At 43.9% G+C, this 21,313-nt stretch overlaps 2 long non-coding RNA genes across 3 annotated transcripts in view; one reads left to right on the top strand and one right to left on the bottom strand.

Annotated features, from left to right (window-relative positions):
* Positions 1-21,313, top strand: part of LOC144328042 (uncharacterized) — a 46,111-nt gene that overhangs the window by 15,089 nt on the left and 9,709 nt on the right. For both annotated transcript variants that reach the window (XR_013393266.1, XR_013393265.1), the window contains exon 3: positions 1,203-1,319. This is a non-coding gene — a long non-coding RNA (uncharacterized LOC144328042). The remainder of the gene's footprint in view (positions 1-1,202; positions 1,320-21,313) is intronic.
* Positions 13,295-20,312, bottom strand: LOC114597218 (uncharacterized). The gene is made up of 2 exons (XR_003706752.2): positions 18,969-20,312; positions 13,295-13,587 (listed from the first exon to the last, which is right to left on the bottom strand). It is a non-coding gene; the product is annotated as an uncharacterized LOC114597218 (long non-coding RNA).

Genomic DNA, 21,313 nt, shown 5'->3' with positions numbered 1-21,313 from the left:
AGAGAAGAGGAATCAAAGTAATTCAAACTCTTTTCCATCAAGAAGATGGCCACAGGAGAGAATCACCTGTTAGCATGGAACTGAAAAATGGAAGAGTAGTATTCATCTTAGACTGCCCTGAGTGGCATCCAAGCATGAGATTAATTGCAGAGCTTCACCCCGGTGCCACTCACCATTGTCCACAGATACCAGATTCCCATGTCCTGGCCCAAATAGCAATGCTGCTTATTCAAAAGGTTGTCAGAATTGCGTTTTTATCTTTTGGAAATCCAGCCATTAGGCCAGCTTGTTTCTTAAATTTCAACTTCAGAACGATTTGGCTTGAGACCTGTTCTGAGTAAGGAGAAGAATTCATTACCAGAATTTTATGAGCAATTGTTAGATATGTTCACTTACCTGGGACTGCAGACTTTTGTTTTGAAAAGCAATAGCCCTCGAGACAGGGCTGGAAGCTAGAGCCAGGGCAGACAGAGCAGAAGCAGAGTCTGGAAGTATCCCGCTGACTGAATAAGAGCAAGGTTAGAATCTACCAGATCAGAATGCAGGGATGGAGCTGGTGCGGAACCTTGTTATGGGTGGACAAAAATAAGGAAGACATATATCTGTCCAAAGGTGCTGTAGACGGCTATTGTATTCTCAGAAATGACCTCAGAAATGTTGGGTTGTACGGATCTTTTTCCAAGGATATTACCTACCCTTTACCCTAAGGTCCCAGGGTGGATTACATAAACTCAAATACCTGTCAAAACCTCGTGAAAGCTTATATGCCATGCTAATAACATCCCATATAGTATGACCACTCCTGACTGCCCACGCTTCCATTTGCTTCCTTTGCTATGTCCTTAATCCTGATCTCGTGTGATCTCCCATGCCTACTAGATGCTTCATCTTTCTTTCCAACCCAATATGACTTCTACCAACAACGCTTTGCCCACCTGCAGTACCTTCCTGCTCTAATATATGGTTTCCCACTCCTTGCTGCATATAATGTGCTTGTTCAGCTCTCTAGGCTGCCTTTCTCTGAAAATTCAGAGCTGTCATATGTGATAGTGACAGCGTGGGAGGATGGAGGCACAACGTTGTAAACCAATTTTCATCCGGCTATAACCACACTGGTTTTGTAATCATAAAAATAATGTCACCACTGAAAATGTAAATAAAGTGTGCAATGTTAAAATGCTTAGGCCTCTCTTTTACTTTAGCACTGCAGGGAGGGTCCAGGTGTTATTGTGCACAGAAGCAAGCCCAGGATCAGAACTGAAGACAGAGATGAACAAGCGCTCCCTCATGGCTTATAACACCCAGGATGATCTTTGAAGGTACAGTGAATGGATTTTAAGACTGCGTCCAGGAATGCTGGAAACGATGTGGCTCCCAGATGACATTAGCAGCGTTCCTTGTCCCTGGCTTTTCTTTGCAAACAAGGCTGAGAGTAATTGAAAACGACTCTGGTCCATTAGCTGTGAACCTCGTAGCCACCATGCCTGTCTTTTGCATTATCCTGGAGTGCAGCTGTGCTCTGCCAAAACCTTACACTTTGCTGTCAGAAAAAGAAGGATCTTTGATAAAAGACTAAGTGTTTTGAGGGATAGGAAGTTTTTACTAAAAGTTGTTTTCAATTTCCTGAGCTAGCTATCCATTCCCATTTCATTCTTGGGTTCCTAGGCAGCCTGTCTTTAATGAAATATACTCTTCTTTCCCCTCATTTTGTGTTCACAGAGAGATAGACTGTGCCCCCAGGCAGGTTCCCTCTCAGTAGAAGACCTATGACCTATGGTTTGGAGGGGCCAGGAGTCTGATCCCGCTGTAACAGTGTCCCCAAATGCAGTACTTTTCCCAGAGGAGCAAAAGTTTGGCATTCACTTCTGTAGAAGAAAACTGCAAACCACTGAGAAGTGGGGGCATATTTCCTACTGCACTTTTTTCTTTCCCTCTGTTGTTGGCACAATCGCAAACTTGGTCCCTGTTCTTTGTCCCTCCTCCCATCGAAGAATCAATGAAAGTGAGAGCCCACCTTCATAGCTTGCTAATGAGGGTGGAAAGTTAGGTCTGATGTTTTGATTCAGCCTTATGTTTGATATATAGAGCTAGCAAAATGCCTGTAAATTAGACAGATTAGGGTATTATGTGTCAGAGGAAGATTTGTATTTTGCAAGGAGACCTGGGGGTGAATTTGGATTGCTGTGTGGGATCCCTGAAAGTGGGACCTGGGAAGCCAATGTCAAAGCAGATTTCACCTTCCACTGTATTATTTTCAAGTACAGTGGTACTTCGGGTTAAGAACTTAATTCGTTCTGGAGGTCTGTTCTTAACCTGAAGCACCACTTTAGCTAATGGGGCCTCCTGCCGCCACTGCTGCACAATTTCTGTTCTCATCCTGAAGCAAAGTTCTTAACCCGAGGTAATATTTCTGGGTTAGCGGAGTCTAAACCTGAAGCGTATGTAACCTGAAGCATATGTAACCTGAGGTACCACTGTATAACACTTGTATAGCGTGGGTTGCGCTGTGGGTTAAACCACAGAGCCTAGGGCTTGCCGATCAGAAGGTCGGTGGTTCAAATCCCCGTGAGGGGGTGAGCTCCCATTGCTCCTGCAACCTAGCAGTTTGAAAACACATCAAAGTGCAAGTAGATAAACCTCTGGCAGGAAGGTAAACGGCGTTTCCGTGCGCTGCTCTGGTTCGCCAGAAGCGGCTTAGTCATGCTGGCCACATAACCCGGAAGCTGTACGCCAGTTCCCTCAGCCAGTAAAGCGAGATGAGCGCCGCAACCCCGGAGTTGTCTGTGACTGGACCTAATGGTCAGGGGTCCCTTTACCTTTACCTTTTTTATAACACTTTAGTGGTCCCCACTGGATGGTTGACTACTATTCATCTGTACGGGAGAAAGTTAAAGGTTGTGTTTAAGGTAAGGATTAATCTGCACCATGTTGATGGGTGATCTCAGTAATCCCAGCTGCTGAAATTTTCATCACCTTCTGTGAACCACATCTTGGCTGTGGTGGAATGCTTAAAACTCGCCCACCATAGGAAGCCAATTCTTCCAGTGTAGAATATGTTATACTACAGCGATGTGCCGTTGCATCAGGCCCAGCCAGTTTGGTCGGTTGTCATGGATGATGAAAGTGTAGTCCACAAGTCCCCTGGCTATGTTGTACCAAGTGACAGGGGGCTTCATAGTGCTTGTGAGATAGTTTATTTGTTTTCTACAACTCTTTTTTTTCTCAGCAAAATGTTTTACCCCAAAGAATCTGAAGAACGGTACACAGATTTTACATGTGCATTTTTATTTATTACTAGTTCCTTTTCCTTTCTACTGCCTTTTTTTATCGGTGCTTCATTCTTCTGTTTCACCTTTGTTGTTGTTGTTTAGTCGTTTAGTCGTGTCCGACTCTTCGTGACCCCATGGACCAGAGCACGCCAGGCACTTCTGTCTTCCACTGCCTCCCGCAGTTTGGTCAAACTCATGCTGGTAGTTTCACCTTTAGTTCTGTTTTAATCTTGGTGTTGTCATTCTCAGCCCACTCCCACCTGCCCATCTTGTATTGCTTCCATCTTGTGCTTTTCCTTCATTCTGAGCACTTGATTCGTCTAATTGTATAAGTTTTTGTATATACTGTATAACTATCATTACCCTTTAACTGCAACATTGTTTAACAACCAAAATACCTTTGTTGGGACCAGCCAAAATGTCACAGAAGTGTGACAAGCTTTTGAGTTCTCCAGCACTCTTTATCAGGCAAGATAGGAGTGAGGGGGGCGAGAAGTGGGGTGGGGTGGGGAGTAAAAAAATTAGGCTGATGTTGTCATGAAGTCAGCTTACAGATAGTTCCAAGATGGAGATTGCAGTCTGAAGTTCCTCCCAGGTGCTATAGATATCAGGTTGCACACCTGGGAATCTGGGATAAAGAAGCAATAGCTGCTCCCCAACTCTGAGAAATTAAAATCTGGCTTGTAACACACAGGTCCCTGGGTTTGGCAGGCAGCGGGAGTAAAGTGAAACCTGGCAGTCTTTAATTTAGCAAGGCCAGGGATTAATTTTGGATGGTGTCCTAGGTAAAAAGAGTCAATTGAAGTCAAACAGTATTATCTAGCGGTTGGAGGGGATGTAATCCTCAAAATGAAAAGTCCACATGGTGGAAAATCATCTTCCTCTGGTTGTAGGATTCTGCCTGAATGGCTAGTTTTGTATTCATCTATGCACATAAAGGGACGCGGGTGGTGCTGTGGGTAAAACCTCAGCACCTAGGACTTGCCGATCGCATGGTTGGCGGTTCGAATCCCGCGGCGGGGTGAGCTCCCGTCGTTCGGTCCCAGCTCCTGCCCACCTAGCAGTTCGAAAGCACCCTTAAATGCAAGTAGATAAATAGGTACCGCTTTATAGCGGGAAGGTAAACGGCGTTTCCGTGTGCTGCTCTGGTGCCAGTTCGCCAGAGCAGCTTCGTCACGCTGGCCACGTGACCCGGAAGTGTCTGCAGACAGTGCTGTCTCCCAGCCTCTAGAGTGAGATGAGCGCACAACCCTAGAGTCTGTCAAGACTGGCCCGTACGGGCAGGGGTACCTTTACCTTTTATTCACAAAAAAAGCAAAAGTAGCTGTGTTGATCCATACACAACCCACCCTCCAAAATCTATAGTTGGACTATGACTTTTTGGGGAACCTACTAAAATGTCACAAAAGCATGGCAAGCTTTTGAGCTCTCCAGAAGTCTTCATCAGGCAAGATGCTACAATAAGCAGGTAGTGAGGGAGTTGAGAAGTGGGGCAAAGTGCAGAAATTAGGCTGATGTCATGAAGTCAGCTTGTAGATGATTCCAAGATGGAGATTGCAGATAACCTCCATCTAAGTTATGCACCTGAGATTTTGGGATAAAGAAGTAATGGCCCCTCCCTATTTCTGATAAATTAAAGTCTTGAGTTATTATTATAACTTATCTAATATTTAAATGTTGTTTAACATGGCTTCTACTTTCCATCATGAAAAATGAATTGATACACACAAAAACACATACAAATATCCCATATACAGTACTGGTGTTTAGAAGTGTGCTTTGATACATTTTCTGAACAGATTGTCAGTACTTTGATGTTCTTCGGCATTTTCTCACTGGATAAATATTTTTTTTCATTTTTGCAATTTTGCCTGTTAAAAAGTCTCACCACCCAGGATGATCAGGAAGTGAGATCATTGTGCCGCTCCAGCTGGAGAAGATGACCATCTCTGTGACCTCTGATTGCAGAGGGGTACGTTCTGGATGAAATCAAACCCAGACACCACCAGGGGGAAAAATGCAAGTTTGGTTCCTGTGAAACATTGCACTTTTCCTTTGATGCAGAACAGTGAAGGAAATGGGTTTGGAATCATCTTGTCTATAATGAACCAGAATTTGGCTTTGTTTGGAGCAATGGTCCCACTTTGACCAGAGTTCTCAACCATCCATTTATTTTTATCCGTTTAGTTTTTTCTGTGTTCTGGCACGTAACCTATAATGAATGAAAAGTCATTGAACTCTACCTTACGCACAGCTCTGCTCATTACCATTCAGGATAAACCCTGGTTCTGTAGCTGACCAACCAGTAGTGAAGAACAATATTTTTACAATCTAAGGTTGGCATCCTCTTCTTTGACTGAAAAGTGAGAAAATGAAACTTATGTTTGTGGAGAGGTGGCTTTTGTGGAAGAATGGTAGCCACCAGTGAGAACTGCCATTTTCTCCCCATAGTGCCCTTTTGAGCAATGGCACAGCATGATGTAGCATCACTTGGAGGGGCATTTAAGTGGTGAGGGGGAATGGCAGTAGACAAATAGTCACCATCAAAAGGAGTTCTGCTTATGCCTGCAGAGTGGGGGGTGGGGGTAAATAAACTGAAGTTCAATCCAGATAAGACTGAGGTACTGTTAATGCAGGCATCCCCAAACTCAGCCCTCCAGCTGTTTTGGGACTACAATTCCCATCATCCCTGACCATTGGTCCCGTTAGCTAGGGATGATGGGAGTTGTAGTCCCTATACAACTGAAGGGCCAAGTTTGGGGATGCCTGTGTTAATGGGTGGTTCCCTAGACTAGATGGATGGGAGGTTGCCTGCTCTTGATTGGGTCACACTTCCTCTGAAGGAGTGGGTATGTAGCTTGAGGTTACTCCTGGAACCTTGGCTGTTGCTTGAGACTCAGGTGGCCTTGGTGGTGTGAAGTGCCTTCCACCAGCTTTGGCTGGTGGCCCAGCTGCACCACTATCTGCACAGGAATAGCCTAACTTCTGTCTATAGTCTGGTAACCTCTAGGTTAGATTACTATGATGCATTATACATGGGGATGACTGTGAAGACGGTTTGGAAACTTTAAGTGGTACAGAATTTGGTGGCCAGGTTGCTCACTGGGGGAATGTGGTTTGAGCATATTACACTGATCCTGGCTCGACTGCGCTGGCTGCCAATAAGTTTCTGGGCCCAATTCAAAGTGCTGGTTTTGACCTAAAAAAGGTAAAGATACCCCTGACAATTAAGTTCAGACGCGTACGATTCTGGGGTTGCGGTGCTCATCTCGCTTTTCAGGCCGAGAGAGCTGGCATTTATCCGCTTCCTCAGACAGTTTTTCCGGGTCATGTGGCCAGCATGACTATTATTATTATTATTATTATTAAGCCGCTTCTGGCGAAACCAGAGAAGCACACGGAAACGTCATTTACCTTCCCGCCGGAGCGGTACCTATTTATCTACTTGCATGCTTTCGAACTGCTAGGTTGGCAGGAGCTGGGACCGAACAACAGGAGCTCACCCCCTCGAACCATGACCTTCCGAATGGCAAGTTTAAGGGGTGCAGTGGTTTAAACCACAGCACCACCTGCGTCCCTGAGGGTTTTGACCTATGAAGTCTCAAATGGCTCAGGACTCCAACACCTCAAGGACTGCCTCTCCCCATATGAACTGGCCTGTGGGTATCATCTGAGACTCTTCTTCATGTGCCTCATTCACGAGAGGCCCAGAGGGTGGCAACATGACAAAGTACAATTTCTGTGGTGGCTCCGTGTTTGTGGAATGCTCTCCCCAGGGAGGCTGGTCCTATAGAGTTGTTGTCTCTGGCCTGGGTTCTCAGCCTAATAGTTGCTCACTCCCAGATTGATTTGCATGACCTGAGACTCTTACTGCTGATGATATACTACTATCAGCAGCTTCAGGTCTTTCCTCTATTGAACATTAACTTTGCAAACAGTGGTTTATGACTACTTCCTGTTGTGCTTGTCCCTTGTGATCAGCAATGACTAATCACTGACAAACTCCATTATTGTTGCTCCTTGCCTTACCACGGCACTGTGAGCCATTACTGTTCTTCCGCTGCCTTTTATGCTGCTTCACAGAACATCTGTTTCCAGATGTTCTTTCTTGAGTCTAGTGAATACAAAGAAAGTCTTGCATTAATACATTTACAATAGCTTGAGATGTTGGCCTGCTAGTTATTGACAGCAATGGATCACCTAAACGAGCCAAGACCTCTCATTTCCCTACAAACTACAAGAAAAAAAGGGATATTATTTGCACTTAAACATGGTATTTTGTGACAAAACCATGGCTCCATATGGTTAGCAAAGCAGATTGTTGTTGGCAGTACAGTGATGTTTGTTAAGAGAAACATAGATTAGTCATCTAAAGGCCATGTACACATTCACTCAGCAGCACTACAGCTGCTACCAGAGAGGCCCATAAGAAAGCATGGTGGTGAAGTTTGTTGGGATAGAAATTGAAATGCTGGGGATCTAGGGAACAGGCAGAAGAGATTATTTATCCCATTTGTATCATTCCCTTGCTCCAAGATGCTTAGAGCTGTAAACATGAATGGGCTTATATCTTTTCATCCTTATCCTTACGACAGCCCTGAGAGATTGTAAAAAAAACACACCTAATGCTATCACCTGATTTATTTCAGGACTGACTGGAAACCATGGCCAGTCCAGCACTGCTAACTGCACCTACTAGCTATTAAAGATTCATACTGGCTACAAGGGTGGTTCATTGCTCTTTGGCTGCACGCAGATATCTTGTTCTCATGTAGGATTTGGAATGAGTTGTTTGTAGGCACACACTCTCCTCCCCTTCCTTGCTGGGATGAGTGATTGCAAACCATAGTTTATTCTTGGAGATTTATAGCCTGGACCATAGACCAGTCAGATGATAAAGACCCAGTGGTATCTTTCTCCCCTTCTTTCTCCTTGCTATATATAGAGAGAAAGGCATGTTGGCATGTTACCTAGAAAAAGGATGCTTGTGGATTCTGTTGACTGACTGGGATCTCCACAGACTAATGTGTGGACTAGAACAAAATAACTCTTTGGATTTTACACTTATCTGAATGTTGTTCTCAACTTAAAAATTGGCAGACTTGAATGGACCAATCCATCTTACCCAGAAGTGATTTTTAAAATTTAGATTATTAATAGGCTATTTCGCCATAAATACATGCATTTACATATCTGTTGTGTGTCACTACCCTCCTTACCCACTTTGCCCCATGCTGCAAATAGTCTTGGTCTTATTATCGGCAGTTGGAAACCATATGTGATTACCATTTGCCAAACCATTGGTAGTTTAGAACCTATGATATTTTATAGCTCCAGATAAACCAGGAGCTCAGCAAATATTTTATGCAGTGACAACTTTCTCATTTTGGAAAACCAATATTTAGAGCACAACTGGCTAATCTAGGGTTGGTGGGAGTTGGAATACATCAACCTTTGGAAGGCCACCTGGGAAACCCAGCCGGATGGGCGGGGTATAAATGATTTAGAGCATAATGATCAGCCCTCCATACTGATGAATTTTTCCATTAGAAATTAGAAATTTTGGACTAGTGAAAACCATCTGCTAGCATTGTAGCCATCTATTTATCTTTTCCCAGCTTTCAGACACAGCCATTCCCAGTCCCATTTCAGGGTCAGGAACAAACACTCCTGCCTTGTACTTCACATTTTTAGGAAGGTCCACACCATGGATCTTTCCGCATATATCAAAGAGTCAGAAAGTGATTCCAAGTTCCCTGGGGGGTGGAGAATGTCCCTGGAGGCACTTTATTAAACAGGGCAGCCCTGATAATTCAAAGTATACCAGTTGGAAGAGGTCTGCAGCTAAATTAGTCCGTTTATATTGGCACAGGATTATAAGACTCCTTAATGCCTTGTGGATAAAGAAATTACCCGTCCTGCACATCTGCAGCCAAAGCTTCTCATTTGACCTAAACTATACTGACATGCAGCAACCCGCGCCTAGAGAAACAGCATGACATGGCCAGCAAATGAACTGATGGAAGAGAGGATGGAGGTGGCTGGGAGGCAGGAAAAAGCAGTTATAAACTCATTCAGGCATCTTGGCTGCAATACCTGTATCACAAATCAATAGTGAATTATGGAGAACTCTCTCTGGTTAGTTCTGAGGTATGAAGGCTACACATATGGTAGCCGTTTTCCTTTGTAAACATTAAGGATAAAGTTTGGTTCAGATGTAGCCCTCACACTGGTAGATTGGGGTAGTGGGTGGGGAGGAAGAATGCCAGCAACTGGCTTACTTAAGCCATGGCCATGGCTATGATGGAATATTTAAAATACTTTTATTTACCCAGGCATTTTAATATGTTGCAAATCTCAGACTCCTTTTAAGGGTCTTAGCTGCTGTTCTGTAAACGTTACTTTGCATTATGATTTAATTTTTTGTTGCATACTGCACAGAAATCCCAAAGAGGTTGAAGGGTGGCATAAATGTTTTAATATATACTTAAGTAGTGGTCTGGTTTAGGAAATGATTAGCATATTTTGGCACAATTGGTAATTGTCTATGTAGTTCTGAAAATAGATGTCTGTGTGTGGTTAGCCTTCCAAGACAGGGCAGGCTGCAGGCTGAAACAAATGCATGATATAATCCTTAGTACACGCTGAACACCCTATAAGTATAGAACCAGCTACCAAAATAAAACTTACTGTGACAGTTTTGGCATGCAGTAATGGTTATGTGTATACACTACAGACTTGTCAGGAAAATCTGAAATTGAATAATTTATGCTGTGAACACACTATGCCTTTAACACTTATTATTTCCCTCAAAGAATTCTGGGTACTGTAGTTTGTTAAAGGTTGCTGGAAAATTTAAATCTGTGAGGGGTAAACTACGGTGCCCAGAATTATTGAATGAAATAATGTGTTTCGAATGTGCTTTGAATGTGCTTTAAAGGAATTGTTTGAACACAGCTATAGAATGAATTGTTGTAGACAAGAAGGGCAGACCTTGAACACTGTATTACCATATTGGCCTGAATATAAGCCTCACTTTCCCTCTAAATTTCGACCATGAAAAGTTAAAGTGCTGTTTCTATTTGTGACCTTACGCTATACAGCCAGGAGCTTGGGGCAAACAGCACCAGCAGTGCAGCAAAGCGGTGCCCACCGGGAAGGGAGGGAGTGAGGAAGGGGGAAAGCCACCGGCAACGCAGCATGCCCCCCCCCCCAGTATGCAGCCAGTGAGGAAGGGAGTGGCTTATATTTGGGTGGTTTTTCTCCCCGCGCCTCCAATTTTAAAAGGTGCGGCTTATATTCGGGTATGGCTTATATTCGGGCCAATACGGTACTTCAGACATTCACTTTCAAATCCCCAGTTCCATATTTTAGGGTATCCTTGAGGTTACAATCCTAACACCATTTACCTAGGTGTATGGCCCACTGAATTCATCAGGACTTACCTCTGAGGAGGCATGGTTAGGATTGAAGTCTTAATGTACAACAATCTGATCAGTTCAAAATCCAGCATCTGTTCCCTCTAGTGACAGGAATTAGACATCTCCTAGACCTATCGTCATTACTGAAGAAGGATTGGGAGTTTGCAAAGAAGTGAGATTAATTATCTGAACTGTCACTACAGAGGATTCTGTAAAGGTAACTCACATCAGAATAGCCTTTCCTGGGGATGGTACCTGAGGAACACAGACTGAGGTATAAAGAGATGAAGTTCTAGAGCTAATATCCAAATTAAATATAAACGTGTATTTGGGTTCACATGGCATATAGCCAGCATGGTGGGCCTGCGCCTCACTTGACCTCCCTTCCTCCTGCCAAGCTGATGCTGCACACCAAGACACACATGCAGCTGATGATCTTCTAACAAAAATATGCATGCTATCCCTAAAATTGACCTCATAAGTGGAGGATTGGAAGGAGTGGTCAAGGTAAGACCTGTTTTTAAAAGGAATTCAAGGAGTGCCTGGAAATTACAAGCCCAGTAGCTTAATATGCATAACAGATAAATTGATGGAAAGTGTTTTAATGGTAGAATTCAAGCATATAAAGGAATAAGCCTCGCTGGGGCTTCTGAATGGTTTCTACGTAGGGGAGTCCTGTCTTGTTAAGCTTTTTATAATTCTTTGAGTGTGGCAACAGACTATTGGTGAATCATCTCTGGGGAGCCACCAAAGACTCCTAAATAAACCTAGCAATCAGAGAGTGAGGCCTCTTATAGATTGATAGCTGGATCAAAAACAGGATGCTGTGGGAATAAAATAGGAAGTTTTCACAATGAAGGGAAATAACCAGTGGGGTCTCTCAAGGACATGTATTGGGAGTGATGCTTTCTTTCTTATTTATAAATTATCTAGAGTCAGGGGTGAGTGTCCAGATGATAACAAATTATTCAGATTAGCGAAAACCCAAGCAGACTGTGTGTATAAAAATTCAAAAGGATATCTCTAGAGTCCAGACTTGGTGAATGAGTAACAAAACGGCAGATGAGATTCTATGTAGGTCAGTCTAAAGTAATACACACCGGAGAGGAAAACCATAACTCCATTTATACACAGATAGGATCTAAGTTGGCTGGCAAATCAGGAAAGAAAACCAGGGTGGATTCTATCAAAGAAAAGAGCAGCAGTAATACAAAAATAGCAACCCAAAATCAAATACAGCATTTCGAGTTATTGGGAGGGAGACTGAAAGCAAAATGGTCTCTATCATAATGCCTTCACATAAGTCCATAGGTACTAGAAAAAATTGTTGAAAGAAGAATAGATGTTAGAATGATCAGGAACCTGGAGCACTTCTCTCCCTGTGAGGAAAAAACCCGCTATCACCCTAAGGAGATTACAGCAGGGTACATTTATTCCTTTATATGCCCATTTTCCCATCTTCCTGATATCCACAAGAGTCAGTCCACACTCATTGATCTTTGGGCTGGTTTTGGGGGGTGGGAGGGGGTGGGGTAGGTATCTGCTGAAGTCTCAATTTGTGAGTCCTAGAGAGGATTCAGAGAGCTTTGCCCTCTAGACCACATGAGGAAATTACAAGTGAACAGGGGTACCAACCTGAATAAAATATTGGGGGTGGGCAGGTAAACTCCACCCTGCATAATTGATCACAAGACGCTGCACACACACACCATTTGAATGGCAATGCCCATCACTTGGGGGGGGGGCAGCCCCATGAAATATTTTATTGGGGGTGGGGACAAGGGACCTCAGCCCCTAGGAGTTGGCTCCTATGCAAGTGAAGTACACAGAGATTCTTCTCAACCCATCTTAGGGAATTTCAGTTACTGATCCCCATGGTTTGCACCAACAGAAGTTGTACCATATACAGTCGTACCTCCTTTTGCGTCCGGGATCCGTTGTGGAGCCCTGGACGCTCAACGAAAGGGGCGCTCGACAAAGCACTGCTCTGTGCATGCACGAAGCACGATTTAGCGCTTTTGTGTGTGCGCGAGCGGCAGACCTGGAAGTAACTTGTTCCGGTACTTCCGGGTTTGCCGCAGACGTTGGACAAAATGGACCCGAAATGGGGTAGACTCAAAACGAGGTACCACTGTACAGCAAATAAATTCAGAATTCATCTGCGTAACTTCTTGTCCTGCTTAGTTCATGGTCTGAGCCACTCAGCAGAGATTCTGGCAGACCTTGTTTGAACTTTGACCATATAACCCAATCTGGTGCTCTCCAACTCCCATCAGCCTCAGACATCTTGGCCCACAGTCAGGGATGATGGGAGTTTTAGTCTAAACCATCTAGAGTGTACTAGGTTTGGATCTAGGTTGCTCAACCCATCCACTTGACCTACCAGCTTGCCTCTTTGCTCTTCTAATCCCATTGTTCACCAGTGTTTCCAAACTTTTGTTATACCCAATGAGATAAGATTTCAGAGTGGAAAAGTAACTACTCTTAACTCTCATCCCGCGTCCATCCCATGTTATTGCATGAATCATTGTTCTAAGCAAGTTCAAAGCTGCAACTCATCAGAGAGTCCCCTCTGTAGAGGAATACTATGAACTCACAAGAGCCTTTAATTCCTTATTTCATTTATTTCTTGCAACACTGTACCAGTTTTTCTCATGATACACTTTGGGAATTACAGGACTGTGCCCATCCACTGTTCCTTATTGCAATTGCCATCTCTATTGCAATTGCCATCCTTTTTAAGAGAGAGCAATACTAATTTACTATCCGGAGGACATATTGATATCACCAGACAGGAGCTTTCTGTGAGCTGATATCTTTATAATCAGCCAGCCCTTTTGTCCATCTGCACTTCCTTCTTCGTTTTCCATCTTGGAGGAAGAACCTCAGTGTGGAACCTGGACAAAAAAACAAATTGTTAGGGACCAGAATAGATTGCCATAGAACACTACCAGGCACCCCAATCTAGTGTGCCTTTTCATGGATTGCATTTGTTTATTTTTCTAAAGCTACATCAGGAGCTGATCAGGACTAAAAAATGGGGTGTAATTGAATAAACAAACAAACGGAGTTTAATATACTGCATAACAATGTTAACTGAGCTGTATCCATAGAACCTTTAAAAAAAATCAAAGCACCGCAAAGATCAGAAGAAATCTACACAACGTTCTTCAAAAATTAATGCACTTATTCCTTGCACCTCATCATGTGTTAGAAAGACTCAGATATATATATGAAAAGCTGCTGAAAGAAGATATCTGTTAATAGGAGCATGTTTGCAAAGCATACCAAAGGCACAACATTCATTTGAGCTGTTAAATGACAAGGAACCCATTAGAAGAAATTAAGAAAGGATTTCCTGTCAAGCAGACACTAAAATCTCATTTTAGAAAACAAGTGGCTTGCGAAAGGGATATGGCTGTTCAAAGAATAAACACCGTGTGCTCTTGGGTCCTTCAAAGGTTTATTTGATGGAAGGGTAACAGATCTCTCTCGCTCTCTTCAACTGGGTCCCAAAAGGTCCATTTCTTCAAAACACTCTGAAACTGAGCTCAGGCTGGAGACAAATATGAGTTTCCTTTGCCAGCAATTTCCAGCACAGACTGCATGCAAAATGTTCATTTAAACTGTGTAAATGACAGGCAAAGAGTCAGAAGGGAGCTCCACTTGAGAGGCCAATTTTCAGCATGTGTTTTAGTAAGCACGCTTCACAGTAGCCTCGGGCTGCTTTCTTTCAGTGTGTCTATATGAGGTAGACTGACCCCAAACCGTGGTGCCTACTGGGACATTCACAAAGAAGGCACACATCCATTAAGGATCTGTGGAGTTGTCGTCTTTCAGAATATGGGTTATTGACTTCAAATAGTTATTTCAAACTGTCTACCTTTAGGGAACCTTTTTCACATCATCAGCAAACAAATCCTTGCATGTCGGCAGCACATCTTGCACCATGCTCTAGGGTGCACAATCAGTTCATTTGGGATGCTTGTCTGGCCTGATCTGTCAGTTAACTGGGATAAAACCATTGCATTGTTCTGCCAATCCAGTATCCTGGACACTCCACAGGGTCCACTGCTAACACCTGCTGCCCTACTGCCCTGGGCTCTATTTACGTGAATTTATTCTCATAAATCAGGACATGGTAATAATAATAATAATAATAATAATAATAATAATAATAATAATAATAATAATAAATAATAAAATTTTATTTATATCCCGCCCTCCCTAGCCGAAGCTGGGCTAAGAGCCTGCTGCCATTTTAATTTTACCCAGTGCCCCAAGTGGAGTGGGCATTTTGGGAATTAAAATGGTGTCTGGTTCCTAGATCCAGGTGTTGTTGTTTCGTCGTTTAGTCGTGTTCAACTCTTCGTTACCCCATGAACCAGAGCACTCCAGGCACTCCTGTCTTCCACTGCCTCCCGCGGTTTGGTCAAACTCATGCTGGTAGCTTCGAGAACACTGTCCAACCATCTCATCCTCTGTCGTCCCCGTCTCCTTGTGCCCTCCATCTTTCCCAACATCGGGGTCTTTTCCAGGGAGTCTTCTCTTCTCATGAGGTGGCCAAAGTATTGGAGCCTCAGCTTCACGATCTGTCCTTCCAGTGAGCACTCAGGGCTGATTTCCTTAAGAATGGAGAGGTTTGATCTTCTTGCAGTCCATGGGACTCTCAAGAGTCCCATGGACTGCAAGAGATCCAGGTACCTGGCCCTAATCAGAGTACTGGTGTCATTTGCCATCACTACCTGGTAAGCTCACTTGGCTAGCCTGTTGCTGTTGGAGGGTGCTACTCAGAGGGTACTCAGAGGGTACTTCGCCAAGGGCCTCCTCAAACCTGGAGCTAGCTTTACCACACCGTTACCTCTTGTTAAGTGGCCATGTTTGTATGCTGCACTAAACTATGCTTTGTTTATTTATCTGATCTCTATACAACCCTTCTTCCCAATCAATAGCCCAGGGCGGTGTACAACATACGGTAATTAAAATACCATTACAAAAAATTCCAGGCAAAAATTGGGACATTTAATTCCTGAAGGACCAGGTGAATACAGGAGTCTTTAGCAGGCCTCTAAATGTCTACAGTGAGGGGAACAGCCATATTTCTTCAGGGAAGGAGTCCTAAAGTCTTGGTGCCATCACTAAGAAGGCCCTGTCTTCTCTAATCACACCATAACAATGTAGCAGCATGTAGCTTCAGCTATAGTACATCTTCTGAATCTTCTTCAAGAGTAGTCCCATATAATGCACACTGTAGCAGTTCGAACATGAGGTTATCAGAGCATGGGTTATTGAGGCCAAGTTGGACAGATCCTGGAACAGCTGTAGCTGGCACACTAACTGAAGTTGGGCATAAGCACTATCTGGTGTTTCAATCAACATGGAAAACCAGCAAAGGGTTTTCAACCAACATGGAATGCTTGGGTAGTTGTGGCACATAACATTTGTTAGTCTTCTCATGTGCCACAATAGTTTTTGTTGTTTAAACTTAGGAAGAGTTAGCATTCACTAATCCATCTTTTCTTTTGGGTTTACTATTGGCTCCTGGCTATGCCTTTGGATGAGCTAGCACTTCTTCTGGAGTAGATTATTTCAATTTCTCAATGTTTCCATGGTAACCTGCAACCAGCAAGCCAAGACCTTCCTCCTTCAACATACACAATTTTTCTTTCCCACCCAGCTCACCTTACTTCACCTTATGGAACTGCCTCCCAGATAAAAACTTATGATTTTGTCTTTATGGCTCCATAACTTGCCTTAGGTTGTAGCTGACTCTAGAGTATAATACTCTATTGACTCAACCTGGCCACTTGCCTGTAGACCAGAGCTCACTGAGTTCCTGCCTGTTGGCCAAACTCCTGGCAGAGCCACATGGATTTTCAATTTCAATTCAGCATTTTCCAAATATTACTGCTTCACAGGAATAATTACAGAGCATTCTCATGGAGTTTGACCATTATGTTGGAACTGCTTCTGGGTAGACTCATGAACTGCCAAATTAATTCCTGTAGCATTGAAGTTCTGGAGAATGGCTGGAAGGAGGTGTGCAATTTCAGGACCTGCAAAGTGAGTTCTAAGGCAATTGTATCCAACCAAAGAAGTCTGTTTCCATTCCCTTACCAGCTACTGTCAGAGAGAAATTTAAGGGGTTCTCACTGTTGAACTAAGATTTCTGAGTCTCAGTGTTACAGAATCTACAATTCATTGGCTCATACAAGGCTTACACCAATTACTGTGTCCTGGGGGCATAGAGAGATTACACCAATGCCCATTTTCTTCTTCTTCTTCTTCTTCTTCTTCTTCTTCTTCTTCTTCTTCTTCTTCTTCTTCTTCTTCCTCCTCCTCCTCCTCCTCCTCCTCCTCTTCTTCTTCCTATTATTTATTTTTCAGAGACAAATGGAGCCATTGGAACCGTACTATTTCCTTCATTTAATCTAAGCTCTAGGTCCTGGCCTTTCACAGGCTAGATTAAAGGATGCAGGAGCCCTATACTATCCCTGTGTCAGAGACCAAACCTAATTCATCTCTACCAGCATTTCAGAACATAAGAACAGACCAGTCTAGCATCCTGTTCTCACAGTGGCCAACCAGGTGCTTATGGGAAGCCTGCAAGCAGAATCCTAGTGCAACAGAACTCTCCCAGTTGTGATTCCCAGCAGCTGCTATACAGAAATGCCCTGCCTCTAGCAACAGAGGTAGAACATAGCCATCATAGCTAGTAGCCAAGAGAGCCAACGCTCATCCACAGAAGCTGCACCTAAAACCTGTAACTGTACAGAAATCATGGCCATTCTATTCTTCATTCTGGAAAGGTGTCTGAAATTTTAGTCAATCCTAGATACTGTAACTACTGTCCCTTTCTGACGTTATCACTTTTAGGCATCCTCAGCTCACTATGAAATTCCCCTGTAGTTTCATCATAGTATAAGGGGCCATAGCCTACTTTGCACAACTGTTAATCCGTCCTATGAACTTACTATTTTTAAATGAGGGTTTACATATCTGTACTCCGGCAAACCTAACCGAGGAGATTTGAACCATTAGCCTGAAGTTACATCCCCCACACACATTGTTCTCCAGAATTGCAGTTTGGTTTCCTTGCTGACATGAGGAACATGCTTCACATGTGTGAAATGCCTGAGCCAAAGGGATCCAGACATATCAGCAATGAAGCCACAACACAAAGAAAGGAGCCACAAAAAAAGATTCAGGTCAAATCAACTGACTGAAAGCACTTGGGTGACTGAACTATCCAAAGTTCTTTAGATCCGAAATTGGTCCGAAAACAGCAGACCTGTCTGGAAAGAGCAGACCAGGAGGCTGCTGCTTGACTTCCACAGATGCAATGAAAATCAAAACAAACCCACAGACATAACCGCCCTCATGTGAGATGGGTGGGTGGGTAACACAAGTCCTGCCCCTCTGCTTTATAGTCACTTTCCTGCAGCTATAAATGACTGCAGTGAGTGCCACTTCAAAGAGAAGCTGATGAAAGGCACTTGAGGGACCTGTGGGGCTTTGGAGGAGGTGGGAGCCTCGAATCCAATCCCACCCAGCAGTTTTGCATAAATAAATAAATCATCGGCAGAGAAAGGGAGAGCAGAGGAGGTTGCTTTGGGAAGCCGTGCAGCCAGCATATCTGAGACAGAGAGAGAGGAGAGGAGAGAAGAGAGAGAGTGTGTGTATGTGTGTCATATTACAGAGAAGTCAGGAACAGCCACAGTACAACTCCCAATCATTTGAGAATTACCTCTCTCTAATGGGGACCTCCATGCACAAACTGTTGCCTGCTCTGCTAAGGAACTGAAAACTTATCAAACAAAGAGGGAGGGAGGAAAAACAGAGACAACAAACGAGGCTGAAAGACAAACAACAACAACAACAACAGCCCTGATCAGATTGTTTCCCCTCCCAAAAAAACTCCAAAACTTTTCTGGAGTTTGATTTTTCCCCTCGGAAGGGGAAAATTCTTTTCCCTTCACCTCCTTTTGATCCCTATACATTTTTGTTTGGTTTTGTTAGCTGTCCTTTTTTTTCTTTTCTTCCTTCAGTGGCATTTGGGATTCCCTTGGACGGTGCTCTTTTCATGCGTTCTGGATTGTACTTCTGAGAGGAAGATTGCAGCTTTATTTATACTATATTTATTTATTTATTGCCTCTCAGGCCAGGGAAGGAATGGTGGTGGAGGAGAAGGGCTGGAAGGGGGCTGCTCCTGGTGCCTTGGAGAGCGGCTGCCTCACACATCCCAGGACAGGAGATGGGGAAAGATGCTGTAAGATACCTCTTCTGCTGAGCTCTGGGCTGCCTGGAGTATCTTTACTTTCTTTGGTGCTGAGCCTCCTGCTGTACTTCAGGACGTCGGACCTGCAATCCAGGGTTTCAGATTTGGAGGCAGACAGATCCACTCCGCTGCCTGCCTGCCTCTCCGCAGACCAAATGGAGACAGCTATTTTGGGAAGAGTTGACCAACTGCTTGCTGAGGTCGGTGCTCTTTCATTTTCACAAATATGTTTAAAACCCTCTGTCCTAATCTTCTTCCTGCAAAACCCAAGCTTCTTGTGGAGTTGTTTAGGCAAATGATACACCAGAGTCTCTGCTGTTGCCAAGCACTGTGAAACGTCTCTGATCCTTTCTCTGGGGCTTGGGATTTCACTTCTGTTTGACAGCCCACGAGTTCTCTGAGCCTTCCTTGGCAGCTTTAAATTATGTCAGCTTTCCTCCCTCTTATTCTTCTCCCCAGCAGAAATAGATGAGTAGGTAGGTTGACAAGCAGACCAGATAAATAACTAGCATAGAATTAACATCACCTGTTTAATCTATGCAGCTTGAGTCTATAGGTGGGAGCGTGCGTTTACTGGGACTTTTGCCCGAGGAAGTGTGCACAGGAATGCAGTCCCGAAGTGACAGCCAGATCCTATGCATCTTTACTTCAAAGTATGCACCCCTGGATTCAATAAAGCTTTCTTCCATATAAGTATACATGGGATTGCAGACTTACATCTGGTAACTGGAAGCTTGTGGACTGATACGGCAAAGCTGAAACCAATCGGAAGCTGCACATGGGGGAGCATGCATTGAAGCTCGCTAAAGTAGCTAAACATGCAGTCTATAATCAGGTAGAAGGGAAAGAGGATCAGGGAAAGGTTAAGGGGCATCTTGATTCCTCATTGCTTGTTGGAAGGCTTTCAGAATAAGCTGCTCTCCATTTCAACCCAGGTTGCTTTCTTCTTCTTCTTTTTTACAGATGTTGCTTTGCGGTGGGGGTGGGGTGGGAACACGATGGCAAAAAGTAATATACTGGCAAGGCAGTGCTAAGAAGTAAAACTAACTCTGCTAAGAATCTCATAGGTGGAGGGGGGAGGAGAATAACAATGAAATTAGAGAGGATCTGTTTACTGACTCTTGGCGGGGTGGGGGGCAACTGCATAAACAAGTGCTGTTACGAGGAGTTGGCAAGACCACACACAGAGAGAAATAAGATCTTGAAGCTCGGATGCAGACTACTCCAGTCCGGTCACATGAGAATTCCCACTGCTCTGCTCCAGTGTGCCAATCTCTGTGGCCCCTTCACTCTTTCTGCCAGGTGTGGCCAATGGCCATGTTGCATCTCTTTTACATCATTAATTACATGTGTGTTTGAAGCAGCATTCTACACTCCCAACCAGCAGTGGCTCCTTTGGACCTTATCCCGAGTTCTTTCCAAGTCCTGCTGCCTGAGATCATGTTAACTGAAGATGCCAGGCTTTGAATCTAGGACCTCCTGAATGCACTCTGCCACTGATCTGCAGCTGTTCCCCTATGCTTTCCATGTTTAATATTAAACACCTCATGGATACGGATGCATTTTAGACTCACAGCCATTCCATAAGCATTTCTCCCAGTTCACAGGTGGTGCAGATGAGTCACAGAGCATATTCCAAGTTTCAGAGTAGCCAGGGATGGAAGACAACTCTCCAGAATCTCAATCCAATGCCTTAACTGGAAACTAGCTTCTTTATCCTGCCATGCAGAGCTCCCCTTCCCCAATCTGGAACTAAGTTCTGGCACCTCTCAGGTGAGCGCCATTGCCATTATAAGAGAACAGGGGAGGCATTCACGGTGAGTTCTTTTCTAGAAAAATAGCACTGTTGCCATGTTTTGTACGTGCAAGCCCCAAATAATATGTTGATGCTTGCTTGTGGGATGAGAGTAACTTAAACAATGAAATATTGCCTCTCAACTAATTATTGTTATTTCCTGTTCTCTAAAAACAGCTATGTTCTTCCTTAATTAATTTCATGTCCTTAGGAAGAACAAACAGATGGTAGATTTTGAAGGGGGATACATGAGAGAAGCATAGAGACACACAGAGGCAGGAGTCCCGTCTGTGGAAGACTGGCTGCACTCCAGCATAAGGAGATAATTCGCTTTCAGATTGTGCCTGAAACCTGGCCTACATGTGCAGCAGGATAAGGTTGTAGAGTTCTGCGGGGATGGGATGGACTGTACCACTTTGGATTAAGGGCTGAGCCAAAATTTCTCAGAATACATTTTTTTTGGCCGGGGGGGGGGGGGCTTGAGATTTTCCTTTCTCCACCTAGGTATAAAATGAAGGCCACTTTGCAGCATTTTATTCAAATATTCTGC

Source organism: Podarcis muralis, chromosome 6 (assembly GCF_964188315.1).
Source record: "Podarcis muralis chromosome 6, rPodMur119.hap1.1, whole genome shotgun sequence".
In the NCBI taxonomy this organism is placed as follows: domain Eukaryota; kingdom Metazoa; phylum Chordata; class Lepidosauria; order Squamata; family Lacertidae; genus Podarcis; species Podarcis muralis.
This window is presented reverse-complemented; position numbering and strand designations above follow the sequence as displayed.